Source organism: Echinops telfairi, unplaced genomic scaffold, assembly GCF_000313985.2.
Source record: "Echinops telfairi isolate 266 unplaced genomic scaffold, ASM31398v2 ScPeMD7_7424;HRSCAF=8462, whole genome shotgun sequence".
NCBI classification, from domain to species: domain Eukaryota; kingdom Metazoa; phylum Chordata; class Mammalia; order Afrosoricida; family Tenrecidae; genus Echinops; species Echinops telfairi.
Window position 1 is genome coordinate 67,995,475 of NW_022111324.1, and position 21,849 is coordinate 68,017,323.

General features: G+C 38.7%; 1 pseudogene; it reads left to right on the forward strand.

Annotated features, from left to right (window-relative positions):
• LOC105978366 overlaps positions 1-21,588 on the forward strand; it is a 47,598-nt pseudogene extending 26,010 nt beyond the window's left edge.
• The last annotated feature ends 261 nt before the right edge of the window (positions 21,589-21,849 follow it).

Consider the following 21,849-nt stretch of genomic DNA (forward strand, 5'->3'; position numbering starts at 1 on the left):
CTGCTGACCCTCTGCGTTAAATGAGTGGAGCCTTGTTGACGTTGTCAGGAGCCTGATGGTGTAGTGGTTTCCATGGGCTGAAATCCACATGGACGGCAGGTTGAGAACTCCAGCAACTCTGTGGGAGAAAGAATGAGCTTCCTACTCCCTTAAACAGTTACAGCGGCGGTTCTCAACCTGTGGGTCATGACCCCTTTGGGGGTCGAATGACCCTTTCTCAGGGGTCACCTAAGACCATTGGAAAACACATATTTCCGATCGTCTTAGGAACCAAGACACCGCCCCTCGTTCCATCTCCAGGTGAGTCTGCCCACTTGCAGTTACGCCCACATACAAGTACCTGGTGTGAAGACTGTTACCATGCTACACCATGCTTCAAGACAAAATTTCACTTATTTGTAATTAGAAATAAATATTTCACAATATATAATTACATTTGTTTTGTGATTAATCAATGTGCTTTAATTATGTTCAATTTGTAACCATGAAAATACATCCTGCATGTCAGATATTTACATTAGAATTCATAACAGTGGCAAAATTACAGTTATAAAGTTGTAATGAAACTAATTTTATGGTTGGGGGTCACCACAACATGAGGAACTATATTAAAGGGTCGCAGCATTAGGAAAGTTGAGAACCACTTGCCTATCTGGTGGCCTGACCAAGATCTTCATCTGAGCAATCTAAGACCTGGGTCATCATGTTCTTCTCATATGCTTTTCTATATTTGTCCATTTACCATCACAATTAGGCAAAGGATTGGCAGGAGCTGCCCAGTAAAATCACCCAGATGCCATTCTGTTCCTCCCTGTGCCAGCAGTCTTGTCTCCTTCTTCTGATCTTGGTCCTTTACCTAAGATGATTGATGCCCCCACTTCTTGTCTTTCAATCTGTACACAGAAGAAAACCAACATGTCTAAATAGTAGCTGTAGCATAGAGCCAAAAGGGATTCTTGTTGTGGCCCTCCTAGTAGTGTCCCTAAACAGGACTTCTGAGCTTATAGAATCCAAAATGTGCACATGCTTAGAAAACTTAAATAGGAAGAATTTTCCTTCTCTACTCAAATATTAACTTTAGCTAAGAAACCCTATGGAACAATTATACTCTGTCATATAATGTTTCTATGAGTTGGAATTGACAGAATATAACAATGAATTATCAATAAGAAATAATTAATGTAAATGCTATAAGCTCCCCTTTGGAAAATTGAAGGCTTTCCAATTCAGTTAAGAACTAAATCCAGCCATATTTTGCTAAAAGAAAGTGATTTTTAAATGTTAAAATAAAATGCATATACAAAAAAAATGAGAAAGGTAACAGTAATAGCGAAAAGTTTAAGTATTCACAATAAACACATGCTATCTGGATCATTTTAAGCATCTTGTAAGGTCCCCACCTCCCGGTATTCACACCCTTGTTTGGTTCTGTCCAACATGGGTTGAGGGTTCATCTCTGTGACCAATATTATTTTAGATGTAAAGATATGTCACTTCTAAGATTAGGCTATGGAAGGCTATTACATCCATCTTGGTGGTCCCCTTTGTCTCTGTCAATTAAGTCATTCAAAGTTACCTTTGATCAGACTTTGAAAAACTATAAGTGATGACCTATTGAGGGATAAGATCTTCAGCTGACTGTCCCCTTACTCACGAACCATGGAACTGTAGCACTGCGTGAGCACCAAACCAGACTCATTATCAAATTGATGTCAACTAATAGCAACCCATGTGTGTTTTCAAGACTGTACCTCTTTACAGAAGTAGAAGGCCTCATCTTTGGACCATGGAGCATGTGTTGGCTGGGCTCTGACCTTGGAGTTAGCAGCCAAATGTGTAACCATCACCATCAGCTATGTCCCATATTTTATTGGAATGAAAGAACAGAGAGTTCAGTAGACACAATATGAGACATGTGGAGGGTACCCACACCCTCCAACTGACCTCACTTAGGGATAGTAGGTTATGGAAAAAAGGAAGGAAGAGAGAAGAGGAGAAGAAATAAGGGAAATAAAAGAAACAGAGAAGGGGAATGGGGGGACACACACAAGAGAAGTCCAAAGTGGTTAAATATGTTTAACCCTTTAAGAATCCTTGAAGAGGCACATTGATAAAGTATGTAGGATTATGGGCCCTATGTTGTTCATTCAATAAATATTTACTTTTTGCAGAAATGGACCATCTCATCTTTCTCAGAGAGTAGTTGGTGAGTTTAAACTACAGATCTTTTTAGTTAGCAACCCAAAACTCAACCCACTACATCACCCAGGATAAAAAACAAAAACGCATTGCCATAATGCTGACTCATAGTGACTCTGGGGATTTCCAATACTGTAACGGTTTATAGCAATAGAAAGCCCAGGAGTAGAACTGCCAGCCTTGCTGATTGCAACCCAATGCTTAACCACTACACAGCCATGAATCCTTAAATATTTGGTAGGGGTAATTACTTCCATGTAGAAAAATAAAAACATGGAAATATGGAATCTTGAAGGATGTTGCAACTTTAAGTAATTTTAATTAAGAAGGGGACATTTTAGAAAATATCTGAAGATGAGGGAGCATTCTACACACATGCACAAAAAAAGAAACCTCAAAATGGAGACAGAAAATCTCTAAATAAGGAAAACCGAGATTATCTAAAGAACAGAAAGGACACTAGCATATCTGAAACAGAGTGAGTGAGGAAAAGTATTTGACAATAAGATGAGAGGTATAACAGAGGTCTCAGCCGGTATCACCTCTAGACCATTATGACGATGACTTTGACTCTGAGTGTAATGGAAGTCCAGAGACAGTTTAGAACAGAAGATAATATGTTCTGACTTCAGAATTTAAAGGACTATTCTAGTTACTCTGTTGAAAATAGGTTAAATTGAGCAATGACAGAAGCAGGGAGGTGATTACCAAACCAAACTAGTTGCCGTCGAGTTCTTTCCAACTCATGGAGATCCATGTACAGGTCAGAGGAGAATTAGGATTCATGGATTATTTTATTATTATTAAAAGATAATTTTAATTGGGAGCTCTTCCCACTCTCATAATAATCCATATATTAATTGTATCAAGCATTTTTGTACATATGTTGCCATCATTATTTTCTAGACATTTACTTTCTAGTGAGCCTTTGGTATAAGCTCCTCCTTTATCCCTCCCCACCCCACCCTTGTGACCCCTTGATAAATTATAAATTGTTACTTTCATATCTTACACCAACCACTGTCTCCCTTTCCCCATGGTTTCTGTTGTTCATTTCCCTGGATGGCGTGGTGGTAGTTACGTGTCAATCATTGCAATCGGTTCCCCCTTCCTCCCCTCCACTCCCCAGCAAACAGATTGCCAGATCTTTCTTTTGAGGTGATACTAGGTGGGCTTGAACTTCCAATTTTTGGTTTAGCAATTGAACACCTTAACTATTTGCATTTTAAGCATGTGGTTTTGTAGCCAACGCATGTTAACGATTATTCAGGGACTCCAGGAGGCTATTACAAAACCAAGTAAGAGATTAGGTGGATGAGGGGTTAGTAATGATGATGATAAGTGATCAGATTCTGGATACATTTGGAGGTAACGAGAAGAGTGCTTAGTGAAAGATTGAATATGGATTGCAGGAAAAAGAAGAGTCAAAATAACTTCAACATTTTTGTCCCAAGATGGAGGTATTATTTGCTGAGACTCAGGAAGAGTTGATTTGGTGATAACCCCAGGAGCTCAGTTTGGTATACAATGTATTTGAGAGGCCTATTGGACCCCCAATGAGCCTTGGTGTTGTTGTTGAGTAAGTGTTGAACTGCAACATTGACAATTCAAAACCGAATCCCTCTGTGAAATAAAGAAGAGACTATCTGCCCCCATAAAAAAATTGTGGCCTCAGAAAACTTATATAGGGTCATTAAAAGTTGTAACCAACCTTGTGGCAGTGAGTTGCCATTGGACATCTAAATAAGCAGTTGAATGTACTTTGACTTCATGGGAGAAGTCTGAGTTGATCCATTAAGGTTTCATTGGATCACATAATTTCTTACTCTAATACTTTAGGGAGAGAAACTTCCTAAAGCTGGAAGGATATACTCCCCAGACATAAACTATGGAGCTGTCAGCATTTGGATTGTCTTTAACTCCGGAGGAAGTATGAGATCACCAAGGGAGTAAGAACATATAAAATTATAGAAGAGGTCCAAAGATAGGGTTTTGGGAGACTCCAAAATAATCCCTTAAAGGAAACACAAAATACTCTAAGAGAGAAGACCAGAGATATCTGGAGTAACATGGTTCAAATTAATTCATTTTAGGTGGTCCAGGGAAACTTACCGTATATACTTGTGTATAACCCGAGTTTCTCAGCACATTTTTGTGCTGTTTTTGTGGTAAAATTAGATGCCTCAGCTGATATTCAAGTCAGCCTATACTCAAGTACATACAGTAAGTACTGTTCATGATGGCTATAGTCTATACGGCTCTGGGAATACATACAGCTCTAGCTGGAAACTTAGCATGAGCCCAATATGCACTTGTTTTATTATGGAAACTTATAATAAAAGGATAACTTGAAGATCCTAGAAATAGAGGCTCAAAGTTTTCTCCCAGAACCAGAATTTTGCTTAAAGTTGCAAAGATAGACAATAAAATTAAATCTAAAGATTGCAAGACAATTCTTTAGACAAGCGATGCCTGTTTTAGGCAGGATGGTAGCTAGGAAAGTGAAAAGAAGTGGACATCTATATTTGAGAGAAGCGACAACAGGAGTTGCTGTTAAGTAAGATGGAAGATGTGAAGGAAAATAAAGCATTAAGAATAATCTCCAAACAAACAAGCAAAAAGAATAACCTCAAAAGACAGGTCTGTTGGGAAGCTTCTCAAAAGTTCTAATGGCTTTTTAAAAAAGGCTCATATGACATTTCCATAAGTTAAGATCAACTACATTGCAACTAACAACAATAAGAAATCAATAGCAAAGATCTAGTAAGACCTTATATCTAATTAGAGGTGTCAAAGAATTATTACTACTACTGTTTATGGTGAGAGCATTGTAACAAAACATTACAGGTCTATCAGCTTCCTTGTTTTCCATTCCCTTGGCTTGTTTACCAGGTTAATTATTTCAATAGTCGATAGACACTTCTTACCCATTGACTTTGGATTCTAGTATGAACTAGATTCATTTTGAAGCCCTTCAAGTTTTCCCCTCCTGTGAAAATTTATGGGTGCAATTACAACCAGATGTTCATGGAGATAAAACATATACTAGTTGTTGTCCTACAAGCAAAGTTGCTTTAATGGAATCAACAACAACCTTTGTTTATTTGAGAAAATAACTCAGAAGAATATCTCATCAGCTATCTCATGACATTCTGTATTTCATTACCAGCAGAAATTCTCCAAACACAGTGTTAGTTTCTTATAAATTAAGGGGTGAGGTGGGGGGGTGGGAATCATACTGATGTAAATGTGAGTGAAATTTTCAATTTCTCTGATGCTGTTCTCCTTGTAAATAATTAAGAGTTGCATGGTTTCATGGATTTCCCAATCATCTTTTTCTGGAAAATGTCATATCAGAAGATGTGATTAACCCAAATATTGACAGTACATTAACTTCCAGGTTCACATGTTAAATGATCTTAACCTCAGAAATTCATAGAGCATTTTATTTTTACAATTGTTGCACTCACCTTGAGATTATCAGTTTCCATTGAATCAATTCCCAATACTCGGTAACTCTGATGTTTCTAAGTAAACTGTGGCTCATAAGGGTTTCAATGCCTGTAATCTTTCAAAAAATAGATTCCCCCACTTCCAAGGTATCTCTGGGGGGGACTTAAACTGCCAATCTTCTGGTTATCAACCAATTGTGTTAACCATCAGTACCACCCAAGGACGCCATAGTTATTTTACTCTGTACTACTAAGACTTAAGGTCTTCTTCGAAACTTATCTTAGCTTGCCAGCCAAAATATCATTAGTTACCAGCTATTCTGTCAATGATAAAGTACATTGAAAATGTGCACTGTAAAAAATCCAGCTTAAGTACCCATCATAGAAAATGCAAAGAGGCAGGATAAGGGGAATAAAAAAGGTAACGCACCCCCTTTGGCATCCATTTCTGGAATGTTAAATTATGCCGAGAGTATCCAATTTGATCTGAGGAATTCAGCATTGGGTGAAATGTTTTTTGAGAGGGTTCATGAAAACAGATCTTTCCCACTCAGAAACCTATCAATTTAAAACATTTTAGCTCAAATGTCCTTCGGATAAATATCAAAATCTTATCATATGATTGAAATATTCGTTTCATCATTACAAGCTGTATAACATTCACTGCATATTCTAAGTGAAGTTTTTATGGAATTCTTATTTTGATACATCTGGTAATAAAGTATAATTTATCTTGTTAGGTATGACATGTTATAAAAGTCCCTTATTCAATAAATATATATGCACGTGTTCATGTGTGCATGTAACTGAAACTCAGAGATTGGGGAGAGACAAAGAAAGAGTCCAAATTTGTCTGGGGTCTATTGAGCCATATTAGGTGTTGCAATGCTCCTCAAATGTATGATTTTATCCCTCTGAAACAGAGGGAAGAACAACTGGATAGTTTGCCTTACAATGAAGCCATAAACTAAAAAAAAAAAATGCAAGAAATGTTGTACAATCTTAGGGAAAGTCTATGATGATGGTAAGAATAGGAGGAATTATCTTTACACATCACATTAACAGATCCCAAGTATTTTGTGTATAAACAAATTCCAGTTCCCATCAGGAATCAGGCATCACAGACCCAGAACAAAAAATCATATCAATATGAATGAGGGAGAGTGTGGTATGGAGACTGAAAGCCCATCTGTAGACAATTGGGCATCCCCTTACAGAAGGGTCACAAGGAAGAGATGAGCCAACCAGGGTGCAGTATAACACCAATGAAACACACAACTTTCCTCTAGTTCTTTAATGCTTTCTCCCTACCCACCCCCCACTAACATGGCTCCAGTTCTACCTTACAAATTGGGGTAGACTGGAGCATGTACACTAGTATAGATAAGAGCTGAAAACCGGGACCAATACACTCCTCAGCACCAATAATGAGAGTAGCGATACCAGGAGGGCAAGGGGAAGGGAGGGGGATAAAGGAGGAACCAATCACAATGATCTATATATAACATTCTCCCAGGGGAACGGACAACAGAAAAGTAAGTGAAGAGAGACATAGGTTAGTGTAAGTCATGAAAAAGTCATAATAATAATTTATAAATTATTAAGGGTTCATGAGGGAGGGAGGGAGAAAAAAATGAGGAGCTGATATCAAGGGCTCAAGTACAAAGAAAATGTTTTGAAAATGATGATGGCAACATATGTACAAATGTGCTTAACACAATGGATATATGTATGGATTGTGATAAGAGCTGTATGAACCCCAATAAAATGATACCAAAAAATTCCAGTTCCCAAAATAATTAAAAGAAATTGAAGAAGGAATTACTTGTTCTGAACAAATTAAAATATTTTAAAAGCATCCCACTTCTGAATATGAGTGAAATTACCCTGCTACTGTAAACAACTAGGAAATTAAAACATAATGTAACAAGTGTTTTCAGACATTGGAAAACACAGCGCAGAACTTTGAGTCAAATGCAGAGAAAGAAATGAATTAAGCCATACAATCAACATGACTTTCTCGACAGAGGTACTTTCAGAACTGCAGGTGGAAACTCTGCACAATGCATCCATCTCAGAACTCTAAAAAGCTGAGATAGTAAAAATGTGAGAGGTAGAACACTAGAGAGAAAGATGACACATTAAGAGTTCCAGAAATCTATATTGGTGTTGTTTTGAGTTCTTCATTAAATATTAAGGTTCCCATACATAAGGTAAAATTTCCTAAGTCCAAGCAAGAAATAAAAAGTACTACTGCAATCTATGAACTGAGAGTTGAGTTGAAGTCAGACAGAGTCGAGACATCATTGAACACTCTAGATATTCAATAAAGATCCCTGGCACATATGATAAGAATAGTGTTAAATTAGCCCTAAAGAAACAATAGAGAGGTTTTAGGAGCCACCCCCAATCCCAACTACGTAGATATTCCCCCCTCCCTGCAGAAGAATTCAATTCAGCAGACAGCACTGAAGCTACAGCTCAGGGAGAGGGACATGTCTGATCAGAGAACACAGGAGCAAATGAAGGGAGAGGAAGAGAGAGTGGGCCACACCCTGGCCCACCAAGCCCTGAGGATGATATTCCCACTCAAATCAGCCAAAGCACAGAAAAGACCATAGGACAAGCCCCACTATAAGACACAATGTCCCTCACTGACCCATAGTGCTACGGGAACAACCCTGGAGACACACTGTGGAAATTGTGCCCAATCTGGCCCCACCACACAGGCGAAACACTAAAGGTGTGCAACAGAACACCAAGGAGAACAGAGCAACGAAGTCCCCACAGAATACCAAAAATAGACTTTGGGGCCAGGGAGCGGCACCCCATCAGACTGGGTCAGAAAACACTCCAGAAGGTCACCAAACAGACCTTGAACTGCTTACAGGTTTTTCTCTTTTTTGTGTCATTGGTTTTGTTTTTTTTTATTGTTGTTTTGTTTGCATTGTATTTTCTCTGTCTTGTTTTTGTGCTTATTATTATCTCTGCAGGTCTATCTAGAGAAGATAGGCAGGACAAACAATCTGAAGGAAAAAACAATGGAACTGATGATTCTGGAGACATGGGAGAGGGGGAGGGGGAAGAAAGAAAATGGGTGTTAACAAACCCAGGGACAACAGAACAACAAGTGATTCAAAATTGATGGTTAGGAGGGTGGAGGAGGCCTGGTAGGGTTTGATCAAGGGCATTGTAACCGAGAGGAATTACTGAAATCCAAATGAAGGCTGAACATGATAGTGAGACAAGAGGAAAGTAAAAGGAAATAGAGGAAAGAACTAGGAGGCAAAGGGCATTTATAGAGGTCTAAATATAGGTATGTACATGTGTAAATATATTTATATATGACGATGGGGAAATCAATCTATGTGCATATATTTATAGGTTTAGTATTAAGGTAGCAGATGGACATTGGGCATCTACTCAAGTACTCCCTCAATGCAAGAACACTTTGTTCTATTAAACTGGCATTCCATGATGCTCACTTTCCCAACACAATAGCTGAAGACAAAGCAGGTGCATAAGCAAATGTGTTGAAGAAAGTTGATGGTGCTCGGCTATCAAAAGATATAGCATCTGGGGTCTTAAAGGCTTGAAGATAAACAATCGGCCATCTAGCTCAGAAGCTACAAAGCCCACATGGAAGAAGCACACCAACCTCTGTGAGCATGAGGTGTCAAAAGGATCAGGTATCAGGCATCAAAGAACAAAAAACACATCATTGTGAATCAGGGGGAGTATGTTGTGGAGCCCCAAAGCCCATCTGTAGGCAACTGGACATCCCTTTACAGAAGGGTTGAGAAGAGGAGATGAGCCAGTCAGGGTGCAGTATAGCACCAATGAAACATCTAACTTTCCTCTAGTTCTTTAATGCTTCCTCCCCCTGCCCAAGGACCCCCACTATCATGACCCCAATTCTACCTTACAAATCCAACTAAACCAGAGCATGTACACTAGTACAGATAAGAGCTGGAAACACAGGGAATCCAGGACAGATAAACCCCTCAGGATCAATAATGAGAGTAGCGATACCAGGAGGGGAAGGGGAAGGTGGAGTAGAAAGGGGAAACCAATCACAATGATCTACATATAACCCTCTCCCTGGGGGATGAACAAAAGAAAAGTGGGTGAAGGGAGACATCCGTCAGTGTAAGACATGAAAAAATAATAATAATTTATAAATTATGAAGAGTTCATGAGGGACGAAGGACCAGGGAGGGAGAGGAAAATAAGAATGTGATACAACAGCTCAATTAGAAAGCAAATTATTTTGAAAATGATGATGGTAACAAATGTACAAATGTGCTTGACACAATGGATGGGTGTATGGATTGTGATAAGAATTGCACAAGCCCCCCAAAAATCATTAAAATATCCTAAAATACTTAAGGCTGAAATGCTCTAACATGAGAAGCCAATGATTGCTATCCCAAGGTCACGATTTGGAAGTCAATGGGTCTTGTTAAGCAGGTGTTAGTCTGGTGATCTCTCCTTGGGGATGTGTTTTTTTAATAAGAGGAACAGTGATAGATTCTTTCTCTTTGGCATTTTACACTCCCTAATCTCAGAGATTTTGTGTCTGCCTCCAAGAATAGGCCCTTGGGGGCTGCCAAGCCAGAGAGTTTCCGCACCATGGCATGTTTCCACCAACCTTTGATCCATGCAACTCTGCACCCACCAGCCTGTGATCTCCCTGTTTCCTGCTTCACTTTTCTGCATCATCAGCCTATAGCTACATGGATCTGAGAGGGTTCTGGCTAGCATCATATCCATGAACTTGATTTGGAGTGAGCTGAGGTGGCTTCTTAATATAGCATTATTTCCTGGCATAAAGTGCTTTCTTTTCGATATATGAGTGTCACTGGTTTTGTTTCTATAGACAACCTAGTCTTACACAACAGAGAGAGCCCAAAATTCATTTGCAGAACCCCCCTGTGCATTAAGCCTCCATTAGATTCCATTGGTCCATTAAGGAGTGATGTGAATATTCTTGTCTTCAGACAGAGTGCATGAGAAAGTAGGTTACTACAGATATAAAACCAAATGCATTGCCATAAGGTTGATCCCGATTCTTAGCAACCTTTGGAACACGGTAGAACTGCCTCTGTGGTTTTCTGAGACTCTATGGGAGTAGAAAGCTTCATCTTTCTCATGTGGAGCAGCTGGTGATTTCAAACTGACTACATATATATTTAGGTTAAAATTTAACATCTTACCATTTATTTTCCCTTTTGACTCACTTTTTATTTGTTCCGTTTTTATTATTTTCTAGTTTCTTTTGGATTGAGGATTTCCCACGTTTTATTTTCCTTTGTTGTTGTTGGGATTTGTTTATATGTTGTATGATTTTCTTTTAGTGAAATCCAGGACAAGTCAATTTATAAAGATAGTAACTATATTAACAGTTCCTTAAGATTATAGCAGGGGTGACTGGGGAGTGAAATGGGGAGTGAATAATGAATATAAGAATGAAGAAAATATTTTAAATGTTCTGAAATTGATTGTGGAAATGATTTCACAGCCCTTTAATATATTTAAATAATTTAGTTGTGTGGTGCATGAAATATATGTCATTAAAACTGTTGAATATACAGTTAAGCATCTGGATTGTTATAAGAGCTATAAGAGCCCCCAATAAAATGATCTTAGGGAAAAAATACAGTTAAGCTTTCATTTAGCAGAAAAGCTCTTAAATATTTGTGCCATGCAGGGATGAATAATTTTTCATTAATATTGGGAACAAGTACAGAATGGCCACACGCACTATTTATATTTAACATAATACTTGAAGTGCTATTCTGTGCAATTATGCATGGAAAGAAAGCAAACTTATACAGATAGAAGGAGGAGGAAGAGAAAAGAAATAAGGAGAATAAATAGGTAAGGAGGGGAGTGGAGAAGGAGAGGGAAAAGGTGATGAAGGAAGGAATCATAGAAGTTAAAAGTACGAAGTTATAATCTTACTTACAGATTATATAATTTTATATGTAGGAAATAACAAAGAATCTACAAAAAGAAAAATTCCTGAAGTTTAGGAATATGGAAGAAGATGGGGTCCAGTTAGATTTAAATGCACAAAGCTCTAGCTGCCAGACCAGAAAATTGGGAGATGAGGTGAAAGAGACTGGGAGGCAGAGTCATAAAATTAGAGTCAGGGTACTAGAGTCTGAACCCCGCTTTTTAAAATTTTCACTCACAAAGCGAACCAAGGATCTACTGAAATGCTCTAGGTTCGTTGGGCTGGGCTCGTGGGATCCTGACAAAGCAGCTACCAGCGCTCTACTCTGGCAGCAAGGAGTGATTTCCCCAGGCTGACGTCCAAAAGAGGTCATAATCCCAGACTCAAGTAGACCTCTGAAAGCTAGTCACAGGACCCCACACCAGAGCTACTAAGATGGTGGGCAAAAGAAAATACCTGAACAGAAGTTTCACACAGGCAGAAAACCAAGTGGCCAATAAATATATAAGAAAATGTTCTCGATTGTTAGCCATAAGAGAAATGCAAATTAGAACAACTTTGACATACTACCTAACACCCTCAAAGATAGCCCAATTCAAAAAATCAGAAAGTAACAAGTGTTGGGGGGACTCTGGTGAGATAAGAACTGTTGTCCATGGCTGGTGGACCTGTAGGTATGTACAGCCATTGTGGAAATCAATTTGGCGACATCTAAAACAGATGGAAATTGAGCTACCATATGACCCAGCAATCCCCCTACTGGGCATATACCCAGAAGAGGCAAGAAACAAACCACGGCCAGATATCTGTGCTCCAATGTACATCGAAGCACAGTTCACTATTGCAAGGAGTTGGAAACAACCCAAATTTCCATCAACAGATGAATAGATCAAAATACTGTGGTACATACATACATTGGAATACGACGCATCACTGAAAAGCAGCAATGAACGTATGAAGCATATTGCTGCATGGGAAGAACTGGAGGAAATCATGCTAACTGAAGTAAGCCAAGCACAAAAGGACAAGTACAACTTGAGCCTACTTAGGTAAGCTTAAAAAAAAAAAAAGGAAAAACGGAATAAGGGTAAAGCTACTATATACATACATCCACAAGTATGGCAGGGGCCAAACCCAATCCAGGGATACATATGGCAGCCAAATAATAAGAGGGGGGGAGAAGAGGGGAAAAAAGTCGTGGGTAGGAGGGGAGCAGAGCACTAACCCACCCAAGGGGAGGGTATTGTTTATATCTCCACAGGAGAGGGAGAGACCAGGCTCTAACCCGATGTGCCAAGATGTGAATACAACATACCAGCATGTACCAGGGAACCGATAAAGAGGTTTTCAGGGCCTGTCCCAATCCCAACGATGTGGAAACCCCACCACCACTCCCACTCCGCCCACCCCAGAAGAGAACAGCACTGGGGCTATAGCTTGAGGAGAGAGGTGCATCTGATTAGAGCACAAGGGAAAAACAAAAAGCGATGGAGAGGGAGGGGAAGACATCCTGACCCACTAAGCCCCAAGGATGATAGTCCTGCTCGGAGTAGACAACTCACAGAGAGGTCCATAGGGCTGGCCCCACCCTGAGACACGACATCCCTCACTGAACCATAGCACTGCAAGGTACAATACTGGAGACACAGTGCCAGAATTGTGCATAATGTGACCCCATCATGCTGGGGCAAAACACTAAGGGTATACCAGTACAACAAAGCAGCAAGGGGAGAAAAGTGATGAAATTCCCAGGAATACCAAAAATAGACTTTGGAGACAGAGTGTAGCACCCCATCAGACTTGACCGGAAAACATTTATAAAGGCCAAAAAACAGACATTTAACTATTTATAGGCCTTTCCATTTTTGTCAGTGGCTTTCTTTTTCTTGTTGTTGTTTTATTATGTTGGTCTTGACTTCCCTTGTTGTTTTATTTGGTTTTGCCTAGTTTTTGCACATGTTAATGTATCTGCATGTCTATCTAGATAAGACAGATGGGATAAATAATTTGGAGATGAAAAGAACGGGACCAATGGTTCCAGTGGGGATACGGGAGAAAGGGAGGTGGGAAAAGGAAGTGGGATGGTGGAAACCAACCCAGGGACAAGGGAACAACAAGTGAACTAAAATCAATGGAGAGAAGGGCATAGGATGCGTGTGGGGCTTAATCAAGGGCAATGTAGCAGCGAGGAATTACTAAATCCGAATGAAGGTTAAACATGATGGTGGTACAAGAGGAAAGTAAAAGGAATAGAGGAAAGACCCAGGAGGCAAAGGACATTTATAGAGTTCTAAATACAGGCATGTACTTATGTAAATACCTATATAAAAATAGAGAATAGAACTATGTACTCATATCTATATATTAAGAATAAAGGTTGCAGATGGACATTAGGCTTTGACTCAAGTACTCCCTCAACACAAGAACACAAGAACACTTTGTTCTAACAACCTGGCATTCTGTCATGCCTACCTGACATGATCACTGAAGATAAAATGGGTGCATAAGTAAATGTGGTGAAGAAAGCTAATGGTGCCCGGCGATCACAAGATAAAGCATCTGGGGTCTTAAAGGCTTAAAGATACAAAAGCAGCCATCTAGCTGAGAAGCAACATAGCACATCAGCCTGTGTGATCATGAGATGTTGATGAGATCAGGTACCAGGCATCTAAGACGCAGAAGAAAATCATAGCCAAGTTGAATGGGGGGTGGGAGGTAGTGGAGTGGAGACCCAATGCCCATCTGTAGACAATTGGACATCCCCCTACCAAGGGAGCACAGGGAAAAATGAGCCAGTCAGGGTGCAGTATAGCACTGATGAAACACACAACTTTTCCTCTAATTCTTTGGTGCTTCCTTCCCCCCATTATCATGACCTCAAGTCTACCTTACAAATTGGATAAGACTAGAACATACACACTGCTACAGACAAGAGCCCACAACACAAGGAATTCAGGGTAGACTAAACCCCCCAGGGCAAACAAGGAGAGTAGAGATACCAGGAGGATTTGGGGAGGTTATGGGGAGAAAGGGGGAACCGATCACAAGGATCAACCTAGAACCCCCTCTCAGGGGGATGAACAATGGAAAAGTGGGTGAAGGGCGATGGAGGATGATGTTAGTTAGATATGGAAATAATAATCTAAAACTTATCAAGGGTTCATGAGGGAGGGCGGGTGAAGGAGGAAGAGGGAAGAAATGGGGAGCTAATATCAGGGAATCAAGTGGAAAAAGAATGCTTTGAAAATGATGATGGCAGCATATGTGCAAATGTGCTTGACACACTGGATGAATGTATGGATGGTGATAAGAGATGTAAGAGCCCCCAATAAAAGTATTTAATATAAAAAAATAAACACTCCTAAAACTAACATTTGGATTCAGCAATGCTTCAGGATACAAAATAAATGCACAATAAAATCAAGTATATTTCTATATACTAACAATGGATAAGTGGACATCAAACTTAAAAAGACAATACCATTTATAATGATGCAAGAAAGTGAATCTGATGAAACATATATAGGATTTGTATGCTGAAAATAATAAATGCTGAGGAGGACACAAAATAAATTCTAAATAAATGGAAATAAAATTGTCCCCATAGATAGCAAAACTCAACAAAATAAAGATATCAATTCTACCCAAAATTAATGCCCAGTTTTAAGGCAGTTTCTATTAAAATCCCAGAATCATTTTCTATAGATGTAGACAAGATTATTCTCAAATGTATAAGAAACAGAAAAAATGAGAATAGCTAAAACAAATTTGGTTAAAAAAGAAAATAGGGAGGAATCAGTTTACCCAATACCAAGACTTATTTATATAACTACAACATGCAGGACTCTGGGGTAGCGGGAAAGAGTTAGATCCATAACTCAATAGAACAAGATACCATATGCACAAAAACTAGATCCAGAAGTAAACCCATTACTGCCATTGCTCTGGCCTCTGCCCACTGATAGTTCCCAGGGCCCATGGGACACTGTCCCATTCAGTAGTCCTGCCACTCTGCACTGTACCCTAGCAGGTCAGGGATTTCATACCTTCTCTTTCTTTCTTAGGTGATTAAATACTATGCAGTAAAAGCTTCCTTTCCATGTGCAAATAGAATCCTTAGTCTGGGACATTGTTAGACACAAAAAGTTGAAAGAATGCATTGAATGCCTATTTGTACAGAAAGTGATAAAGAAAACTCTTTAGTGGAATAAACTTAATTTTAGAAGAAAACTTGGATGCATAGAAAAGAACAGAAAATTTAAATGAAGAGAAAATGTTTTGAGAAACGATGTACAAATGCGCTTTACACAATTGATGTGTGTATGGATTGGGATAACAGTTGTATGAGCCCCTAATAAAATGTTTAAAAAAAAAAGAAAAGAACAGAAAAAAATGTGAATAGGTATATCTAAAATATTTTGTAAGGTTTAAGTTCCATGAATAAATGATAATTAATCAAATTTAAAACTATACTAACAATGTAAGGTAGGGATTATAACATACAGATATAAAATCTGCAAGAAGAATAGTTCAAATAATAGTAGTAAAGGATAGGAATATGCTTTTGTAAGATCCATAAATGATATGTGAACTGTTTAATATTATGTGAAGACAATTAATGCTTCATAATGTAAACTCCAAGTGCATCTATAAGAAAAAAGTGAATGAACTAACAAAAGAACAAATGAAAGACAGAAAGAAAGAGGGGTATAGTTAGTAAACCTGTGTTGTTGTTGTGTTGCACCTGCTGTCCGGTCAGCAATGACTCCTATAGACCACGTGCAAATAGGAGCAAAATGCTGCCTAGTCTGGAGTCATCCCCAACGTCGGTTGTGAATTGAACCACTATGATCCATATACCATAGTTTTCACTGGGTGCTCTTTGTAAGTGGTTCATCAGACCTTTCTTCCTAGTCTGCAAATTTTCCAGAAAATGGATTCAACATCATAACAACATGCAATTTGCCACTGACAGACACATGGTAGTTATATGTGAAGTGCATCGGTCAGGAATTGAACCTGTGTCTTCTACCTGGATGGTAAGACTTCTCACAATTGAACCACCAATGCCTCATAGAAAACAAATCTCAGAAATAAAATGGAATACACAAATCACTTAAATCAATGTAAAAGAAGCCAGAAACAGAAAGAATAGAAACAAAACAGATGAGACAAACTGAAATAAATAACTAAAATGGTAGATTTAAACACACAAAAAATGAATAAACACACATATGTTAAGAATGTCAAATGGAGAAAGAAGGGAGGCTCAGGTACGTGCTGTCTGTAAGAAACATACATTCAATATAAAGACACAGGTAAAAAGAAGAAAAAATATATACCTATACAAACACTAATCAAAAGAATCCCACATTGAATATATTAATATCAGATAAAGTAGACTCCAGGACAATGAATTTTATCAAGAAGAAGAAGAAGAAATACAATTCAAAGTAATAAAAAAATCAATTCATCAGCAAGACATAGCAATACTAAAGCATCTTATTATAGAGTGCCAACATACACAAAGGAAGAAAACCATATAACTGAAATAGAGAGAAACAAATTTCAATTGGTAGATTAGCAATTAATAGCATTAATTAGTGCTTCCCTTTAACTAATTAAAAGGAAAACATAAATAAAATTATAGCATTCAGAAAGGATATTAGAAAAAATAGTTTGTGGTAGTTACATAATTTCATTTCAACTTGAAGATATATAAAAGAGTAGGGGTGGATTTAGGCTGTCAATCAAGTCCCAGCCAATGGCCTCACTTAGAGGTACTACCTAAATAGACCTCTGTAGAGGCTAACTTCTCTCTCTCACTGCCTTCACCTTCTTGCTGGCTGACCCTGATTACTGCCAGAGCCCTGTGACGTTACCACTGCCACTGGATCCACACAACTTTGCACCCACCAACCTGTGGTCTTCCTGCATTCTGCATCATTGCATGTGATTGTGTAGTCGCAGAGGGATTTATGGTCTAGTACCAGACATATGGACTTGAGTTGGACTGAGCTGGGATGTTTTCTTGATATAAAACTCTTTCTGACACATATGAGTGTAACAGGATTTGTTTCTCTAGTCAACCTGGCCTAACACAAAGTGGTACCATCAGTTACCTAATCTACCTTGAGAAATTAGTAATGCAGGAGCAAGATAACCAAAAGAAGTAGATTAAAAGAGAAAACAAAGGTAAGTTTATAAATTAATAAAATTAGAAATAACAAAGGGGAAGTCATCCATATTTGTCCCCATTTCAATGAAGTGTGACACAACAGAATGCAGAATTTTTTGAACAATATCATTAAAATAGCATGCAAGTAGAATTTTGCTAAAGATTATCCAACAACAGTTGGAGCTGTGAGAAACCTAAGCCAGATACAGAAGAGGGCTTGGCACAGAGGATAGAAGTGAGCCTTGAATGAGAGCATAGAACGCCAGAAAGATGCTTGCTTGTGTTTTATGGACTACACAAAGGCATCTGAGTGTGTGGACCACAACCAACTATGGATCACATTGAGAACACTTTATTGCTCGCATGAGGAACCTGTACGTGGACCAAGAGGCAATTGAACAGAAAAAGGGAATGCTGCATGGTGTCAAGCCAAGAAAAGCTTGTATGTAATTGTGAACATGGAACAGGACCTGGCAGTGTTTCATTGTATTGTACAAAGGACTGCTATGTGTCAGAAGCAACTTGATGGCACCTAACAGGAAACTGAAATTGAACGCACAATGAGTCTATATGACAGCATAGAACTTCCCCAAATGGTTTTCTATGGGGGGAATTAACTCAATGGCAGTGGGTTTTTTGTTTTGTTTCATGTTTTGAAGAGTTTAATCTCCATGGGAGAAGATCTCCAGGGCTTCCCTCAGACCTGTTGAATAGTTTCAAACCACCAACCTTGGTGTTAGCCAAGTCTGTAACTATTGTTGCACCTCCAGGCAGCCTTGTAGCAAAGGTACTAAAGATTAATTTTGAGAACACTGTACAGCTGACTCTTCCACATATCATCTTATTGATTGCTGTAAATGTGACCTGTTGTTTATGAAGTCCATGCAGCAGGAAGGAAGGAAGGCTGCTCACCAGCTAGGCGCTGAGGATTACAACTCCAGAAAACTACAGGTTAGCTTTCATCCAAGAATTCAACTAAAGATCCTTTCCATTACGTGTGTGTGTGTGTGTGTGTGTGTGTGTGTGTGTGTGTGTGAGAGAGAGAGAGAGAGAGAGAGAGAGAGAGAGAAAGAGAGAGAGAGATCAGGAGGAAAGAAGCATCTTTTTGTAAGTTAGGCCAGAAGAGAAATCAGATGATACTCAGTACTCAGCAGAGGAGAGGAAAACAGACTTGATACTCCCCAAAGAAGAAATTTCTAGAAGGTGACCTTTCAAAGGGTGCCAATAACACCCTCAAAGAGTTCTGAGTGTTGGTCCATAAAGCACAGAGGATCTAGAAAAGGATTACTGAGTGTCAAAGCGTGTAAGACACTAAGGATCTGTTGTTTGTTGAAATGACCTTGCTAAGTAACTACAGGCATGTTTGTTATTGTTGTTAGCTACTGTGGAGTCGGAAGTGCAGAGCCGTTTTATTACGGAGGGGTCAATGATCTCATCTGAGGTCATCAACCCACACATTTTGGTCAAAAACATGTTCAGAAACCAAAAATAGTTCTTCTTGCAGGAAAATGTTGCCCTTAACTGGTAGAAGTATGGATATATTTTCACTAATTATCTATATTTTAAGCATAATTTTATAAATATGACTTTTGCCATAGGGAAAAAACAGCAAGCATGTCATTATGGTCTGTGTTTATAGGTGATGAAAAAAATTCAGTAACAACAAATTATTCTGTTATGCTTGCCTAACTTCTCTAAATTTCTGCTACTTTTGCAAGAAAATTGTTGCATATTCTTGTCTTTTCTAATAATAACCAAAATGTGCCTTTGTGTACCACAACTATTTCATTCCTTGCTGGTTCCTTTTCCATTTCAGGTGTCCAGTGCGTCAGTGTTTCCTCCTACACGCTGTGAGCCACAGCCCCAAGGGAAGGAACGGAGTTTTCTCTGGTCTTGTCCAGAAAAGGAATTCCTTCAACTTTATGCCGGGCTAGGTAAGGGTCGTTCATATGCACAGGGTTTTAGCAACCATGGTGTTTTAACTCCAGAGAAAAATTTAAGCTAAGGAAATAGAATTAAATGAAAAAGACCCCTTGCCCTGGATTAGGCATGTGTTTGAAACTAGTCATCATTTAAGATGATATTTGATTATAACAAGAAAGCATTGAGCACTGAAGGCATAATTTACTCATCAGGAAGATTTTTTAATTGTTCTTCTATTAGGACTATGATCTAGTGAGAGCCCAAAATCCATTCATGTAACTATGGTTTTTATAAATCTTTGGATGTATTTTGGAGCCATCATTGTATTTTATTGTAGAACATAATAGATGTCCCTCATGAGACTTTAGTACTGTGGGTGCCATATTACCAGGAGCAAGAATTTTGACACTGATTATTTGCCCTACAACTACACTCAAATAAACTCAAATAAAGGATTTTTGGATGTATAATCTATGTTATCTCAGATTCCATCAAATAGCAATGTTGGATCCTGAAGTCAAAGAGAGTAGAGTGAATGGTCCAGTTTTCACTTGCATATGGTGTTGTTCCACCACTTGTCTGTCAATTTATTGTAGTATGGTGGGTTTTGTGTTGCTGTAATGCTGAAAGGTATGTCACTACCATTTCAAATGCCAGCAGAGTCACCCAAAGTGAATAGTACTGGACTCCCCACTTCAAAGGAGTTGTTGTAAACCTTTGCATCGCTTTGCAACATTGTTAGATACTAAGGGCTAATGAATAGAAAGAGAACATTGTTGGAGATAGTACCAAAAGAGGGGTCTGTAAGGTTAGAGGGCACTTAAAATATGACTAAGGAGCAGTTGATTCTCTGCGTGAATTTGACTATGGTGATGTGAGCAAGGTAAAGTCTATGAGAGCGGAGATTTCTGAATCTTCCTTTGCTAATGGGCATGACTCAAGATAAGGAGAAACAGCTGAAAAAATCAGCTATTGATTGTAACAGAATGTGCAAAGTATGACTATAGTAAAATTGGAATTCATAAAAAAGTGAAATGCAAGATCAATATCCTAGATGTTAGTGTGTTGAAATGGACTAGTATTGGTCATTTTGAATCAGAAAATCTTAAGACTTACTATGCTGGGAATAATACAATCAATCAGAATGACATGGCATTCATTGTCAAAAAGGACATTGCAAAATCAGTCCTGAAGTCAAACGCTGTTTGTGATCCGATTATATCTACCTGCTTTCAAGGAAATCCATTCAATACAATTATTATTCAAACGTATGCACCAACCACAAAGCTAGTGGTAGAGAAATTAAAGAATTCTATCAATGACTTTAGTCAGAAATTGGTCAAACATTCATCCAAGATGCATTGATAATTTTTGGCTATTGGAATGCAAAAGTTGGAAACGAAGAGAAAGGAAGAGTCGTTGGGAAACAGAATTAGTCCGAGTGAGCCAGTGAGCTGAGTGGTGTGTGAACACTTCTTGGAGGCCTATTGCGCTTGCAGCATGGCTGATCTGTCACTATTTGACAAGGCTGGTGATGAAATGATAAGAACAAAGGTCTCTTGGGCAGAATGCCACAGAAGCAGAAATAGGAGACACGACTAATGAAGTAGATGCTGATGCTCATGGCACAATTGACTTCCTGGAATTTCTAACAATGATGGCAAGAAAAATGAAGGACACAGACAATGAAGAAGAAATTCCAGAAGCCTTCTGTGTGCTCGATAAGGAGGCCAAGGGCTCTGTTCACGCAGCAGAACTCCGTCAGTGATGACAAACCTTGGAGAGAAGTTAACATATGAAGAAGTTGATTAAATGATATTGATGGTGATGATCAAGTAAACTATGAAGAATTTGTAGAAATGATGGCATCAAAGTGAAGACATTGTACAGAATGTGCCAAATTTCTTGTACAAAACTGTGTATTCTCCTGATGATCTGTGGGAGGATCCCAAGCACATCATTTAAGATGCAAGTACAGAAGGGACAATATATCCAGGGTACAGGAGAATGCTGAGGAAACTCACCACTATCTTCTAGGTCTTTAAAATTTCCTCCTCCCACTATTATGGACTTAGTTTCACCTCACTAAACTTGCTATACCTGCATTTATACATTGGTAAAATCAAGATCTTTAGATG